The sequence below is a fragment of the Coptis chinensis genome, chromosome 8 (assembly GCF_015680905.1).
Source record: "Coptis chinensis isolate HL-2020 chromosome 8, ASM1568090v1, whole genome shotgun sequence".
NCBI lineage: Eukaryota > Viridiplantae > Streptophyta > Magnoliopsida > Ranunculales > Ranunculaceae > Coptis > Coptis chinensis.
The window spans coordinates 6,152,254-6,167,820 of NC_141463.1; the positions used below are offsets into that span (position 1 = coordinate 6,152,254).

Genomic DNA, 15,567 nt, shown 5'->3' on the forward strand with positions numbered 1-15,567 from the left:
AATGGCTATTTAACCAATGTTCATGTTGAAAGGGGAGATCAAAGATATTGAGAACATTATTATGTAGAACTAAAGCAAACCTGTCCTCGCCACATGTTATTAGTAAAGATGAGCCCTAATGCTTGCAGTAGACATTTTGATGATAATTGGTGAGTACTGAAGCGAGTAGTTCTGTCACAACTTAAGTGTGTCAAAACCCGATCCAAGTTTATTAAGTATCTTTCGGTTTTGGTCAAAGCTATTATAATAAGAATGCTTTCTAGCTCACCATTTTCATAATCGATTATGCTCTTGTGGTAATTTTGGTGATTTAGGAGAGTTTTATAATAATGTAAATAAAAAATCTAGACATCTAAGAATGTTCTTTGTTGCCTAAATTCTTTTCGAGACTACCAATGGTGTGTTTTTTTTTTTAAGTTCATCGTATTTGGCATTAGGTATTTACATTGTTGAATGTTCAGTGCATCCACTTATTTACAATTACTCATTTCTTTTAGAAGGTGACAAAAACAAAAAATTTTTTTGGTGAACACAATATAACTTGAAATATATTTAAGCTAACAAACTCAAGTGTGCTAATATTATAAATTTAAACTAAAAATTAACAAACTCAATAGTTAAAACTTTCTAAATAAATACCTAATGCCAAATACTTATAAAACGAAAGCGAAATGTTCATAAATTTAAACTAAAAATTAACAAACTCAATAGTTACAAACTTTCATAAATAAAAAAGCGTTAAACCTTGCCATTACCATATGGACGTTCAAAGTTGTGTGAAAAGTTGGTGAATCCTCTGCTTATGCAAATGAGAATATGTTGGGCTTCCATAAATTTGTTTAATTATGACGTCTTCACTGTTTGAAGAATAAGTCTTTTGGTACCTTTAATGTCACAAAGTGCTTTTGAATCGTCCGCTCTCTAATTACGTGTTGTAGATTTGGATCTTGTTGAATGTTAAGTCTGGTTCTAGAATTTCTTTTAGCATTTTTTTTACATAAGCTGTAATTTTCATACGGCATTATCTGCAATATACATAATAAAATGAAGTCAATAAATAATTGTAAAAAACACACCGGTTTTGGATATGTGTAGTTAAATTGTTTTTTTAGGTTAATAGATTATGTTTTACTAAGTGATTGGAAGTTCACTTTTCATAGGTTTTAGTTTGTATATCTCTTTAAATTTTGATATTTTGGAACATCGAGCTTCTCCTTTTTTCTTAGATGTGTCGGGTAATTTGAAATTTGGAGATTTTTTGAAAGTCAAACTTTTGGTTAACTAGCGATAGGATTACCTAAAGCTAAGAAATGTAAAAATAACCATATTTTATTTTAAATTAGATTTATTTATTTATTTTAATTAGGTAGAATCTATTGGGTTTAGAAACCTCTAAGTATAACATATGTTTTAAAGCGGGTATTGTATCTCAAATTCAATTCAAATTTGAGTTGCTACCTCTTATTGAGATATTGAAATGTCTTACACCTATGTACTCATTTGATTCATAGCAATATATTGAGAGTCGCAAGCAAATGAGCGGATGATTTCTCAACTTGAGAGTTTAGGAAGTGCGAGAATACAATACCAACTTATTGAAGTGGTTTGCATTATAGGAGAGAATAAAACAAATCGAGGTAGGTATGGTATTTTTTTTCTCATTTGTCTAAGAAACTTATTAAGGTGTGGTTTTGACTTCCGGTTGGATAGTTGTGTTGTTTTGAAGTTTTGTATCTTCACGGTGGTAACTCGATTTTTGACCCGGTTAAAACTTCAGATTGACTATATAGACTGTGGCATCTATTGATATCTTCGTGTTTTTTTGGTTAAACTAAATTTTTAACTTCTTTGTGGATTTTTAACCTACCGATGTCTTTAAATGTATGAAAATTTGTGCCGAAGTAGCTTTTTGTGTTAGATCGGTATATTTCTTGATCTTTTCGAGTTCTTGTTTCCCAAATTTCAGCAAATTTTGGAATTGCTGCTATATCTGCTATGAGAATGCTTGGGGTTCGGTCAACTGGTCTATCACTTTTGCTTGAGAAAGGGTTATTTCAACATACCACTTGATTTCACGTCTAAATCTCTTAAATTAAATACAGATGTGGATATGGACTGTGTTGTTGTAAACGAAGGTGAAGCTCTTGTATTTGCTTTGTAATTATAACACAGATATGAACTTATTTTTGGCGTTTCTCAGATATGAAATTATTTCTATATAAATAAAATGACCACATGCATCCTACTGAAAATAGTTTGTACTATTTAAGAGCATATCCACTATTATGATGGGAGAATCTCTCTTATAAATAAAAGAAATACAAATTATTCACCCTTTAATCAGCAATATGATTTTTCTGCATGTACATTGATAGACAGATTGAAGACAATGTCAAGGTTGTGGAAATGGATTTTGGGCAATGTAGAGGGAGTACAAAGAGCAGGAATGGCTATTTAACCAATGTTCATGTTGAAATGGGTGATCAAAGATATTGACCACATTGTTATGCAGGAATGGCAAGCTAATATTATAAATTTAAACTAAAAATTAACGGACTCAATAGTTACAAACTTTCATAAATAAAAAGCGTTAAACCTCGGCCATTAAAAAAATATTGTGACCAACATAATAAAGTTTTGGTATTAAAGTACTAATCCTCATGGTTTTCTTTTCTTTATTATAAAACTCTACATGCCTTTCATTCCTTTAATTTTTTCTTCAAGATAATATATTTTATCTTTGTTGTGTTTATCATCAACCAAACAATCTAGCATAATATTTTTGAGGATATCGAGTTGATTTTGCTTTTCTTCAACTTCTATTCTTTTCTTCATAAGTTCTTTGAAATTGAAGTCTTCAATTTCTATATCACGTTCATCCTTTATAAACTGTATTGCGTGAAAAGCTGCTGAATCCTCTGCTTTTGCAACAGAATATGTTGGGCTTCCATCAATTTCTTTAACTATGACGTCTTCACTGTTAAAGAATAAGTCTTTTGGTACCTTTAATGTCACAGTGCTTTTGAATCGTCTGCTCTCTAATTCTGTGTTGTAGACTGGATCTTGTTGAATGTTAAATCCTGCTTCTAGAATTTCCTTTAGCATTTTTTTTTACATAAACTGTAATTTTCATACGCCATTATCTGCAATATACATAATAAAATGAAGTCAATAAATAATTGTAAATAATAGAGAAGAGGAAGAATGAAATAATTAGTTAAATAATTTTTGAGTTTTATGGTGTGCAGCGCGTGCAAAGCGTGTGAGGGGTAATTGTTGCATTTTGAAATGGCATAACACCGGACACACCACAATAGGCAGTCAAACTTGGTAAATGAATCGTTAACTAACGATAGGGTTACCTAAAGCTCGAAGCGTAAAACTTTGGGTCCAACATAAATACCCATATTATTGGGACGCCCTAAAGCTAAATCACCTTATTTTAAATTAGATATATATTTTTTTTTTAATTAGGTAGAAGCTATTGGGTTTAGAAACCCACAAGTATACTATTAGTGTTGGGCTGGGCGAACAAATTCTTGGTATTGAATCTAAAATTCAATTCAAATTTAAATCGCTATCTGTTTTTTCCCACGCTTTCTTTCAAAAGCGTAGATGCAAATTCTGTAATGGCGGCGCTTTGGCATTATCATAAATGTCTTTGAAGTTTCTTGGACCCTTAAGAGTAATGCTTTAAACATCATACCATCTTTGTTAGAATCGTAATTCCGATGCTAAGCTGCTCTCTCGACATTGTTTTGTGCTCTACCGAGTGGTGATAGATTTGTAGTGAAGGTGAGGATCTTGGGATCCTCAGCTGCTAGGATATTCTTTGAACATGCGGTTAAGCATTCAAGCTGCGCTCGAGGAAGTCGAGGAGAGAGACCAAAAGATAAATAGTCGCGGTGTTCAACCACGGGGTCACCAATTCTGAGGGTGGATTTTGGCCTTGACTTATGGGTATTGTTTTGGAGTGGAATCGTGATTGGACAACATAATTGCACAATACTTTTATGACGGGTTCAATCTAAAGGTGAAACTGCGGAATCATTGCGAGCAAGTTTTGGTCTAGCGAATTTCATTTCTTGACACGGTGGAGGATTAATCTCTGATATGATGGCTAAGAGGTATGGGATGAGAGGTAGGCTCTGGAGCCTCTAGGTGGTGCAAACAATTGGAGGTCTAGTTTGTGTGTTGCTTGGTAGAGTGACCACACTGGAGGCTTCAGTAACTATGATGATTGCTTTTTCTTTGTTTGTTCAAGGCATACGGGTGACATTTGGAGTAGTTCCTTCGTCTCGAGGAAGGTATTTGTTATTATTCATCATATATTTTTAGTAGCATCAGGACAAAACAATAAACTAAAGTTTTGGAGAAATACTTATGTTCATGTCGATTTTGACTATGTGCCAAATGATGTTGTTGAGAGTACAACCAATATTTGGTGTCATTTCACTTAGAAGATGCACCTAATACCCACTCGTCTTGCAATACCAAAAGAAGCTTAATATACCACACCAATTGAAAACTCAATACAAAAACCTAAGCTATATGCAATAGAGCGACAATTCGGACAATAGAGATAGTACCCATGAAACTGAAGATATGTAGTAACTATTTTATAGAAACGGTAAATATCTATTGTTAATTTGAAAGGCAAATCATAAGAGTTTCGAATTGTGTTCTAATTTATGCTAGGGACAATTGATCGGCAATGTTGTTATTTACATAGATCATGTATCTCAAAGACTGACTTAGGGGTCATACATATGGGGGTAGGCTAACACGTGAGGAGCAAAAGGTTTTGTTTCAGATGACCTTATGTGGATTCAAGCCAAAACAGGTTCTTAATGTCATCAAAAGAAAATTCTGAACGACTCTGTATATGTCCTAAAATAAATATTTCATTAAGTTATGATGAACTATAGATAATTCAAATTGAAAAAACAAAAACATAAATTTGATGTATCTAACACTGTGCTAATCCTCATCCAATATAGAATTCAGCTTGAAAAACACTACGCTAATCCTCATCCTCATCCGATGAATTATTTGGGATGCTTAGGTAGTCCATATCCCAATTTGGTCCTCCTATAAGCAATGCTTCATTTATTGACTTCAAATAGGCATTTTCTTTTCTCAAGTTTTCAATATCTTGATGAAGTTGTTTTTCTCTAGTATTTGCTTCATGTAGCTCTTCACGTTTAGTAATGACTTCTTTGTGGTTGATGTCTAAAACCTCAAATTTGTATATCTGCTGTAAGAAGCGGATAGCGTTTCCTGCAGCCGCATTTTTTCAGTCCACTTTCTTAGTTTGATACGTTCCCGGAAATGATTGGCTTATAGGATAATTTGGATTTTTGAAGATTTCTCTCATTATCGGCAAATCTATTATGACATCTGCAGCGTATCGGTTGTTTTCAATCTTTGATATGTAAACTGGTTCTCCCTGGATTTTTTCCTTGATGAGAATTTCTCTCAACGCTGTCTTGAGTGAAATATTGAGTTTGGTTTCATACTCCATGAGCTGCATTTTAAAAATTAAATTAGTTAATGATTTGGAATGTGATAGTAACGACAACAAAATGTTTTATAGTATAAACGGGAACAATTACAAATTGTCAACCAATTGGGATATCTAGTCTCACCATTTATCGATATGTTTGTAGAATGGTATAAACTTGGTTGTTAACTTTCGAGTATTTTCTTCATGGAAGTGGGGAGTTGTTGATTCTCTTGTCGGGGAATTCAAAAATTTGGTGGTAGGCTCTCTCTAGGAACTCATCTAGAAAATATTGTTGTTGAAAAGTGGTGAGTTTGTTGGAGTCGAGGGCTAAGAAGTGGTCAGGGTAAAATTTGGTGTGTTATCCATAGTTCTTTTGATTTACTCTACTTATGTCTTTCTCGACAATCTTTTCTTTTTAATAGTTGTATAATGTAAATAGTTAGTCCCGCCAAGTTTAGTGTTTCAATGAGAAATGCTCCATCTGTTATAGATATAGAATGCTCAACCCTCTCGAGCCATACCCAATTTTATAAAATGGATTACATGTAAGTTGCCTCCTAAATATGCTTTTCAGTAGTGTAGAAAATCAGATTGGAAGCTTCAAGCTCGGACAAATCCTTCATGATACTTCTTGAGGAGACTGGTTATTGTCGGACAACTTATTTGTTTTGAAAACTTATAGGTAGCTTGTATATGTCAAATACTTACATTAATGGCATCTTTACTTCACTCTTCACTTTCTTTATCCCATTTTTCCGACCTCTCCTCTTGAGATTGTATCAAGAATCAGTCAGACCCTTCTTATGAATGAAAAAATCAAAATTGATCAGTAATCCTGGTTCCACTAAATTACTTTTTAGTTCTTGAATAAATCCCACATTGACGTAGTTTCAGTTTGTGTTCAATTAAGCAGAATTTACTAAGATGATTTACGTCCCATGAGGCATCCAGCTATAGAAGCATCACACCCTAAGTGTGCCTAATGCATTTAGCTGACACAGCAAACATTACAACATTCTATCGTAGCGAAATAGTTTTAAGACAAATTCTGAAGGTTGTAGCTCTTGTTAAAATCTTGAAGTTTCTGTTTCATACAGTTCTTTAGTCGCGAAAGGCCCAGTGGATACTATGGAGTTGGTGCATTCACCATATCCAACTTCCTTTTGTCCTTCCCTTTTCTTGTCGTGATTTCAGTTGTTTTAGGGACAATAACGTATTATATGGTGAAATTTGACTACGGATTCTCTCACTTTGTGTACGCCATTCTTATTATGTTAAGGCGTTTAGGCTGCGTTCTTTGTTGTAGAGCTGCCTAACTACATGATGGGAATAGTAACTTGGGAGCTGGATGCAAAGTTTATATGAATCTTTTGATGAATTGGGATCCATAATCGCATCTGAGCATCCTGATCTAGTTTGGGCTTCAACACTACTAAATGATATTTTGCTCACTTTGCATGCTCGGCTTAAGGTACACAACTTTTAGCTTAACAGTTTATTTGTATCAATTTGCATTGGTGTCCTAGGTTTTAGTTTATGTGCATGTTTTTTTTACCTTAACTAACCACAATAACTCTAGTAGTACTTGAACACAAACTAATAGAAGGCAATAACATATATTTTTGATGTTGAATTCATTGATTAAATAAAACATGTTTATTAATACTAATAAATAAAATTGAAGTAGATGTAAAAATAAAAATTTGTTTACCTTAACCGTTTGTGTTACTCTTTTTGTAGCCTTAATTCAATATCTTCTATTCTATACAATGAAAAAATTTAGAGCAATTCAATTAGATATGTAATATTTGATTCAACATGTATATCAAGAAAAAATAATTGAGAACCAAAAGTTTACTGTGTTTTTTATATCGTTAGGAGTGGGGAGATATGATCGTATGTTTTGTATATATATAAGAAAAGGTTTTCTTATTTCATTAGAATTCCAGTATTAGTATGACTCTAATTTTGAGCATATCTATAAATTTTTTTTTGTTTGACAATTAGAAGTTAAAGCATGGTGGGACTCTTTCTTGTAGTCATCTACTATCTATATACTAAAGCAGAGACTTTTAAAAGAGGATTTTCTCTCTCCTATGTGGCATTCTAATATGAGAGTTAGCCTTTTCTCTATCCTATGTGTCACTTTAATATGAAAGATAATATTTTCTAATAGCTTATAATCCCACGTACATTGAATCTCTTTGGACAGTTTGAGTGTATTTCTAATTCTTATATTTAGAGAGTTTGAGTGTATTTTCAATTTTTATATATTTGATCAAATAAAAAAAAAATTGCTAAAAAATAGGTGATTTGTATAAAGTAATTTCCTATTACGAATCAAACACTTTTAGTGTTCAAATTCTTATATATTTAATCAAATAAAAAATATTGCTAAAAAATAGGTGATTTGTATAAACTAATTCCCTATTACAAATTATAAAATTTTAATGTCTATGATAAAGCACCGACTTATTTCGAATATATCATTAACACGGCCTCAAAACATACTTAAAACAATTATACAAAAAATAACATCACAAAATATATAATAGAAAATGAAAAAAAAATAACAGCAAAGCAATAATGACAAATATTTAAAAAAATATATAATACTGATTGAAACTAGCGTAAAAAAACAATTAATGGGGAACCGAAAACTGGATGCAAATGCATCAAACTAACCTCAAATAATATTTAACGGGAAATCGAAAACTGGATGCAAATGCAAGCATTAAACTAATCTTAAAAAGTAATTAATAGAAAATCGGAATATGGATAGAACTGCATTAAACTAACCTCAAAGAATAATTAACATAAAATTAAAACTTGGATGCAAATATATCAAACTAACATAAAAAAATAATTGTCGGAAAATCGGAAACTTGATGCAAATGCATTGAGCTACCTCAAAGATTAAATTAACGGAAAATCAGAAACTGGATACAACTACATTGAACTAACCTCAAAGAAAAATTAATTATAAATTGGAAATATAATGCAAATGCGTGGAACTAATCTTAAAAAATAATTAACGAAAAATTGGAAACCGGATGCAACTACACTGAACTAATCTCAAAAAATAAACTGGATGCAAAACCTCAAGAAATAATTAACGGGAAATCGGAAACTGAATGCAAACTCATTGAACTAACCTCAAACAACAATTAATGGGAAATCGGAAACTAGATGAAAATGCAACTTTATCAAATAATAAACGAGAAATCCGAAACTGGATGCAAATGCATTAAACTAATCTTACAGAATAATTAACGAAAAATCAGAAACTGGATACAAATGCATTGAACTGACCTCAAATAATATAACAATTAACAACAAGAAATTGGATACTAGATGAAAATGTATTGAACTAACCGAAAAGAATAATTAACGAGAAATCAGAAACTGGATGCAACTGCATTGAACTGATCTCAAAAAATAACTAACGGGAATTAAATTAGATGCAACTGCATTGAGCTAACCTCAAAATATAAATAACGGAAAATCAGAAACTGGATGCAAATGCATTGAACTAATCTCAAAATATAGTTGGGTTATATGTTGTGGGAATGTCTCGATAAGTATAGTTTTACATTTAAAATGGTGTTTATCTTATCTCTTTCAGTATGATTGGGAACTCCTTACTATTCAAGTAGCTTTAATATATATGAACTTCGCCTTATTAGGCAATCTCACAAAACTTCAATCAAACTTCTATTATTAAACAACAAAATGAAGTTGAAGGGTTTTATCAAAAGTGAGTTCTTTTTTTTTAATAGACAGTGAGGTTTTCACGTTATAAAAAAATTGGTTGAGTGATCAATATAATATTAATATATAATAGTTCTGTATATTTGCAAATATTTTTTAGAATAATTAATCTAACAACATCCGTTCGTAGATAATCTTTGAAGATTCCACATAGTGAGTCATGCATAATTTGAATAATAATTAACGGGAAATTGGGAACTGGATAATCTTCGATGATCCCACATAGTAAATTAAACATAATTTACTTTTTATGTCATGTTTGCAAGGACACTACAGATGGATCAGTAGAAATTGGTATTATACACTACATTGGATAATTATAAGAAAATCGAAAACTAGATTCAAATACATAACTGAGCTCAAAGAGTAATTAACGGAAAATCGAATTTTATGCAAATTGCATTAAACTAACGACAGAGAGTTACTAATGGAAAATTAGAAATTAGATGCAAATCCTTGAAAAATATTTAATGGAAAATTAGAAATGGTATGCAAATACATCAAAGAAACCTTATATAATAATTAATGGGAAATCGGAAACTGGATTCAAATGCATTTAACAGAAAAGCAAAAATCGAATGCAACTGCATTGAACTAACCTCATAGAATAATTAATGAGAAATAAAAAACTAAATGCAAATGTATTGAAATAACCTCAAAGAATAGTTAACGGGAAATCAGAAACCGGATATAAGTATATCGAACTAACCAAAAAGCATAAATAATCAAAAACTAGATGCTGATATATTGAACTAACCTGAAAGAGTTATTAATGGAAAATCAGAAACTGGATCCAAATGCAATGAACTAATCTCAAAAACTAATTAACGAAACATTTAAAAATGGATGAAACTGTACTGAACTAACTTAAATGAATAATTAACGGAAAATTATAAATTTGATGTAGCTGCATTGAACTAACATCAAAAAATAATTAACAGGAAATCGAAAACTTGATGCAAATGCATTGAACTAACCTCAAAGAACAATTAACATAAAATCGGAAATTGGATGCAACTGCATTGAACTAACCTTAAAGAATAATTAACGGAAAACCAAAAATTAGATACAACTGCATTAAACTTAAATCATATATTAACTAATGGGAAATCAGAAATTGGTTGCAAATGCATTGAAATAACCTCAAAAAATAGTTAACTAAAAATCGGAAGTCGGATGTAACTGCATCGCACTGACCTCAAAACATAAATGCATAAATGTCCACTTCTTTAGCCTTCTCACATGAGTAATTACGAGTAATTAGGAACCCAAAACGAAAGTGCGTTTATAAAAATAGACTCTTACATGTATGCAAATTGTATAGAAATTGCAAACTATTGAACTAACCTAGAAAAACAATTAACATGAAATCAGAAATTGGATGCAGATGTATTGAACTAACCTCAAAGAGTAATTAACGGAAGATTGGAACCTGGATGCAAATGTAATGAATTAATCTCAAAGATTAATTAACGAAACATCAAAAACTGGATGCAACTGTACTTAATTAACCTTAATGAATAACTAACGGAAAATCATAAAGTGGATGCAATTGCACTGAACTAACCTCAAATAATAATTAACGAGAAATCGGAAACTTAATGAAACTGCATTGAACTAACCTCAAAGAATAATTAATGAGAAATTGGAAACTGGATGCAACGTAATACATTAAACTAACCTCAAAGAATAATTAATGAAAATCATAAACTTGATGCAAATGCATTGAACTAATAACCCTAAAACATATTTGTATTATATGTAGGGGGAATAAATGTCTCGACAAATATAGTTTTGCATTTCAAATAGTGTTTATTATAATTCTTTTATTGTGATTGAGAATGCATTGCTATTCAAGTAGCTTCAATATTATCTTCGCCACATTGGACATTCTCACAAAACTTCAATCAAACTTCTATTATTAAACATAACAATAAAAGGAAGTCGATGAGTTTTATCAAGGTTTGATGCTTCTTTTTTATAGAGAGTGGTGAAAGAAATTTAAATGAGTAATTAATATAATTTTCATATCTCATAGCTATTCGTAGTTACTAATATTTTTTAGAATAATTTAATATAACGACACCCATTCGTAGGACACGTTCATGTGATAAATCTTTTTAAGTGGGAGTAGTGTATTCTTTGAGGATATAGAAACAATCAATCTGTTTTAGTGATTTGTACACATTAGTATGTAAGCCGAACGGTGATGATTTACCGCTAAATCACCATAAATCTAATAAACTATTATACAAGCTAAATTGAGTTTAAGATAATTTCATTTGAAAATTACAGATTAATATTCTAAACCACAAAGTAAAGAGGCTATCTCAATTTGATCCCTTAGTTTCTAAGTACTTATGCACTATAATCGCTGCTCATTAACGTATTTCGGTTTATTTTCAATAAAAATATATTCTTATTCGAAAATTTGTGTGAGACATTTTGTAAAGCCTTTTTAGCACACAAAATATTTAATAGATCCTGGGCGTATGCCCGGGTCCAAAATCTAGTCTATACTGATAGTAGAATTTGCAGGCGCAGATAGGGATATGAGTTGGATATCTAGAGTATAGCAACTAAGGAAAAAGTAACATGTTTATAGCGAAAAACTATTTGGCATATCAACAATCACATAAATAATCTACAAAAGCCAAATATTAGAAGTGTAAGTACCTGAGAACAAAAGGGAACTCAGTCTTATTAACAGGAAGAAGGCCAATCAAGTTTAAAGCAAGTACTAAAAATTAGAAAATAAAAATCGACTTACATATGCCTATATCCAAAAAGCATTATTAAACAATTTCAATGGAAGTCTGACGTACTGAATGCTTCTGTTTCGAATGTTAATGATCAAGTTTCTAGTGTCATAGAGTTTGGACGTAAGGATCTAGTCGGAAGTCGTTGTATCAAACAAAATACTTTTATGAAGGTGGTTCTGAAATTCGTTTGCTGGTTTTTCATAATCTTAGTTGCAGTCCTATTGTCAATCACATGGATGGACACTTATGAAGTAGGACATCATTTCATTCCTACTTGATTGGTTTGTTGATGTTGTACCAGTTTCACGAACAATTTTACAGCTCTATAAACTGGGTTACTGTTACTCAACTGTAAATGCGCACAACAAATTTGTGTGTGAAATGTAGCTTAACAATTTCTGTGACGGTTCTCATGTTCTTAATACAATCTATTTGTTGATTCTCTTGACTTTGTTCTTTGTGTCAAATACATGCTGGTCCTTCTTTTCTTTTCCTTCTTAATTCTGAAGCAATTTATAACTCAGAATCAACATTTTGGTTAATTGATAGAGTTGCAACAACGAAACAGATAATGTACTTTTGGTCTCGACAAGACTTTCTCCTTTTATACGATTTAGAGGTTTGGATTATGTAGAAAGTGTTAGCCCCTCCATACACCTTTAGGATTCAAGACAATTGGTTTCAAAGCAAAGCCGATGGACACATGCATGTGTACGATAGTTACCATACAATTAAGTAATTTGATCCAGACTGAAAATGTATAGTTCTTCAAACCCACTACTCCCCACTGCAACTTAGTTTCTTCTACCTTGTTGTATTACAGTAGAAAGACAACTCTTAATATAGCAGGCCACATACATTTTAGGAAGTAAACGATTTGAAATTTTATCGTATAAATAATAGATGAAAGTCATGAAACGTATTCAGATTAAAGGAACTTCTAAGACCAAAAGTAAATTGGTTAAATTTTTTTTCATCGTTTTCTGTTGAAGAATTGGGTCAAAGTAATAAACTATGGAAATGTCTTTGCCGTTTTCTCGATTATATTGAACATTATCGCTAACACACATTAGGTTAATTTTTTTTTCTTTGTCCTGTGTACTACCAAGATAAGTTGAATAAGAAATGATCAAGGGAAGTCCTATTTATTGGATGAGTATAATTTGTCAATAAATGTGAATTTCGAGGTGCACCGGGTGTATATCCCGCTCATTTCCTCGGTCGGTACATCCATAATTATCTTTTTCTTACCCTTCCAATTCTTCTTCGTTTTCGGTGTTTTTGTTTAGTTCAAAGAAAACTGTTTTGATCCTTCTTTCCCCGCTAGAAAATAGTCCTTGAAAGGCTCCCGTTGTTCTCGCTCGATCTTTGGAGGAATGATGGTGTAATCAGACACAAAAGGCGGTTTGCTGAATTTATTTGAACCTTCTAGCCCAACAGCATAAGTTGTATCGGGGCTGCTCATGCTTAAATGGTTCAACAAAGACCCAGTCACCTCTAGAGCTCAAGATCTATAGTTTGTAATCACCACTTCTAAGCTTAACACATCTGGATGCAGGGTCACAATGTATTTAACTTCGACCATGTCGTTTGAATTCCTGCTCACCAACTCTACCTGCATTGAGAAGTTCTACTATCTTCTATTGAAAAGTGCTTTCTAACTACAAAATTAAAATTTGAATTGATAGATGACCTGCGTCGATAAAGTCTTCTGCGTTTCCTCACACATCATGGAGAACCCAAGTGCCGGGTGACCATGGGACTCCACCTTGGCTTGTACACCTGAAATTTAGAAACATGCCTCTTTGTATAACAGCAACACCGCCTTCACCTTCTGAAACAATTGTGTGTAGAACCTCGAGCGTGCTTCCATGCCATATATGAGCCTTGTATATTTGTGATTAATCCGGCTTGTGAGCATCGGTCGGGCGACACTTCTATTATCCAACCTCATGCTTACCACAGTCTTTATAGATTGATCACTATTTGATACATTTGGAAGTTGATTCTATTCTCTATCTTGTATATATGGCTTGATGTTGTGGAACTGCTATAAACCAATAACTATATCTTTTTTATGGATATAAGTCTATGACTAATAATAATGTATGATAGATCGTAACTTGTTTCCATACAAACACTGAGTTACCCAGACACCCTTTCATGGCAAAGATTAGAACATGAAGTAGCCCACATCCGATCATCTCTTATCACGCATGCACGCAACACACTAACTTACTTATACACAAACAACTCACACACATGAAATTTGGTTGGGTTTGGAGAAAAATGGAATTTCTTATTGGAGCTCAAGTTGAGTCTAGAGGTAGAGAGACTATAGAAGATTCATTGGTGCATGCACGCACACACTAACTTACTTATACACAAACACACTAACACATCAAATTTGGTTGGCTTTGGAGAAAAATGGAATTTCTTATTGGAGCTCAAGTTGAGTCTAGGGGTAGAGAGACTATAGAACATCCATTGGTGCATGCACGCACACACTAACTGACTTATACACAAACACACTCACACTTCAAATTTGAGTTGCTTGATTTAGTTTATTTTGGACGACATTGAACTGAAAAGCATCTTCTGTTTATATCACATATTGAAATTATTCCTTTTGTTGGGGATTGTGGATCAGCTGCCAGAATTCTGTTCAAGGGAGAGCTCCTTAATCATCAAGGAGATATTTGGAGTTACAGTGTATGGTCCTTTGCTGGAAAATGGCCCGAGATTAGCATTGTATCTAATGGTGCTAAACCTGTCACAGAAGATGGTTGGCATTTCAGATTCAGAATCATCTAATGGTGAGTCTTCTGTTGCTTCTCAAGAATGATGTGTCCCATGGTTAGAGTTATGGCGTGAGTCGGAGTAGATAGAAGTGACTATATTAATGTTTTTTTTGTTGTTCTTTATATGTTTTCGTTCTTCAAATTAGGTAATGATTTGCTGTGTTTTTTTTTCTTGTATATTTAGTGGCACGCGGATCAAGACCCGCAAATGGAATATAGCAGCTCCTCTGGACCCTTCCTCATTTGCAGATGCAGTGGTCCAGGTATATCTGGATAATGCTGGTGATTTGGTGAGTTCCTATTATTCTGATTTTAATTGATATAACTATTTTTAAGGTTTAGTGCATGATATGGGCATATGCTTGTTATTATTGTCTTTGGGTGGTTTTAAAACACATTTTGTAATTCAGTAGTTATCGTATGTTTGACCAACGGTATTCTATATACAGGAACTTACAGCCAAGAGCATCGAATCTGCAGACCTTAACTTTTCAAGATACGGTGACACCTTTTTCGAGGTAGGCATTTTCGTACACTTATAATGACCTCTCATGTCTTTGATTGAATAAATTATTCTCTAAATGTTTTGTGTTATCATTTTCTTGGAAATTGTATCCCTTAGTAGAAAATCATAAGGTCATGGATGTAGGCAGAATTATGTCCCTCCTACCTGAAACACTTTAAACTTTTAAAGGTCATGGATGTATTGATGGAGGTCTTACTTGTT

The 15,567-nt window shown here is 32.5% G+C and overlaps 1 long non-coding RNA gene across 1 annotated transcript; it reads left to right on the forward strand.

Moving 5' to 3' along the window:
- Positions 1-14,703: 14,703 nt before the first annotated feature.
- On the forward strand, positions 14,704-15,360 carry LOC147479565 (uncharacterized). Its single transcript, XR_015203913.1, has 3 exons — positions 14,704-14,855; positions 15,025-15,130; positions 15,290-15,360. It is a non-coding gene; the product is annotated as an uncharacterized LOC147479565 (long non-coding RNA).
- Positions 15,361-15,567: the final 207 nt, after the last annotated feature.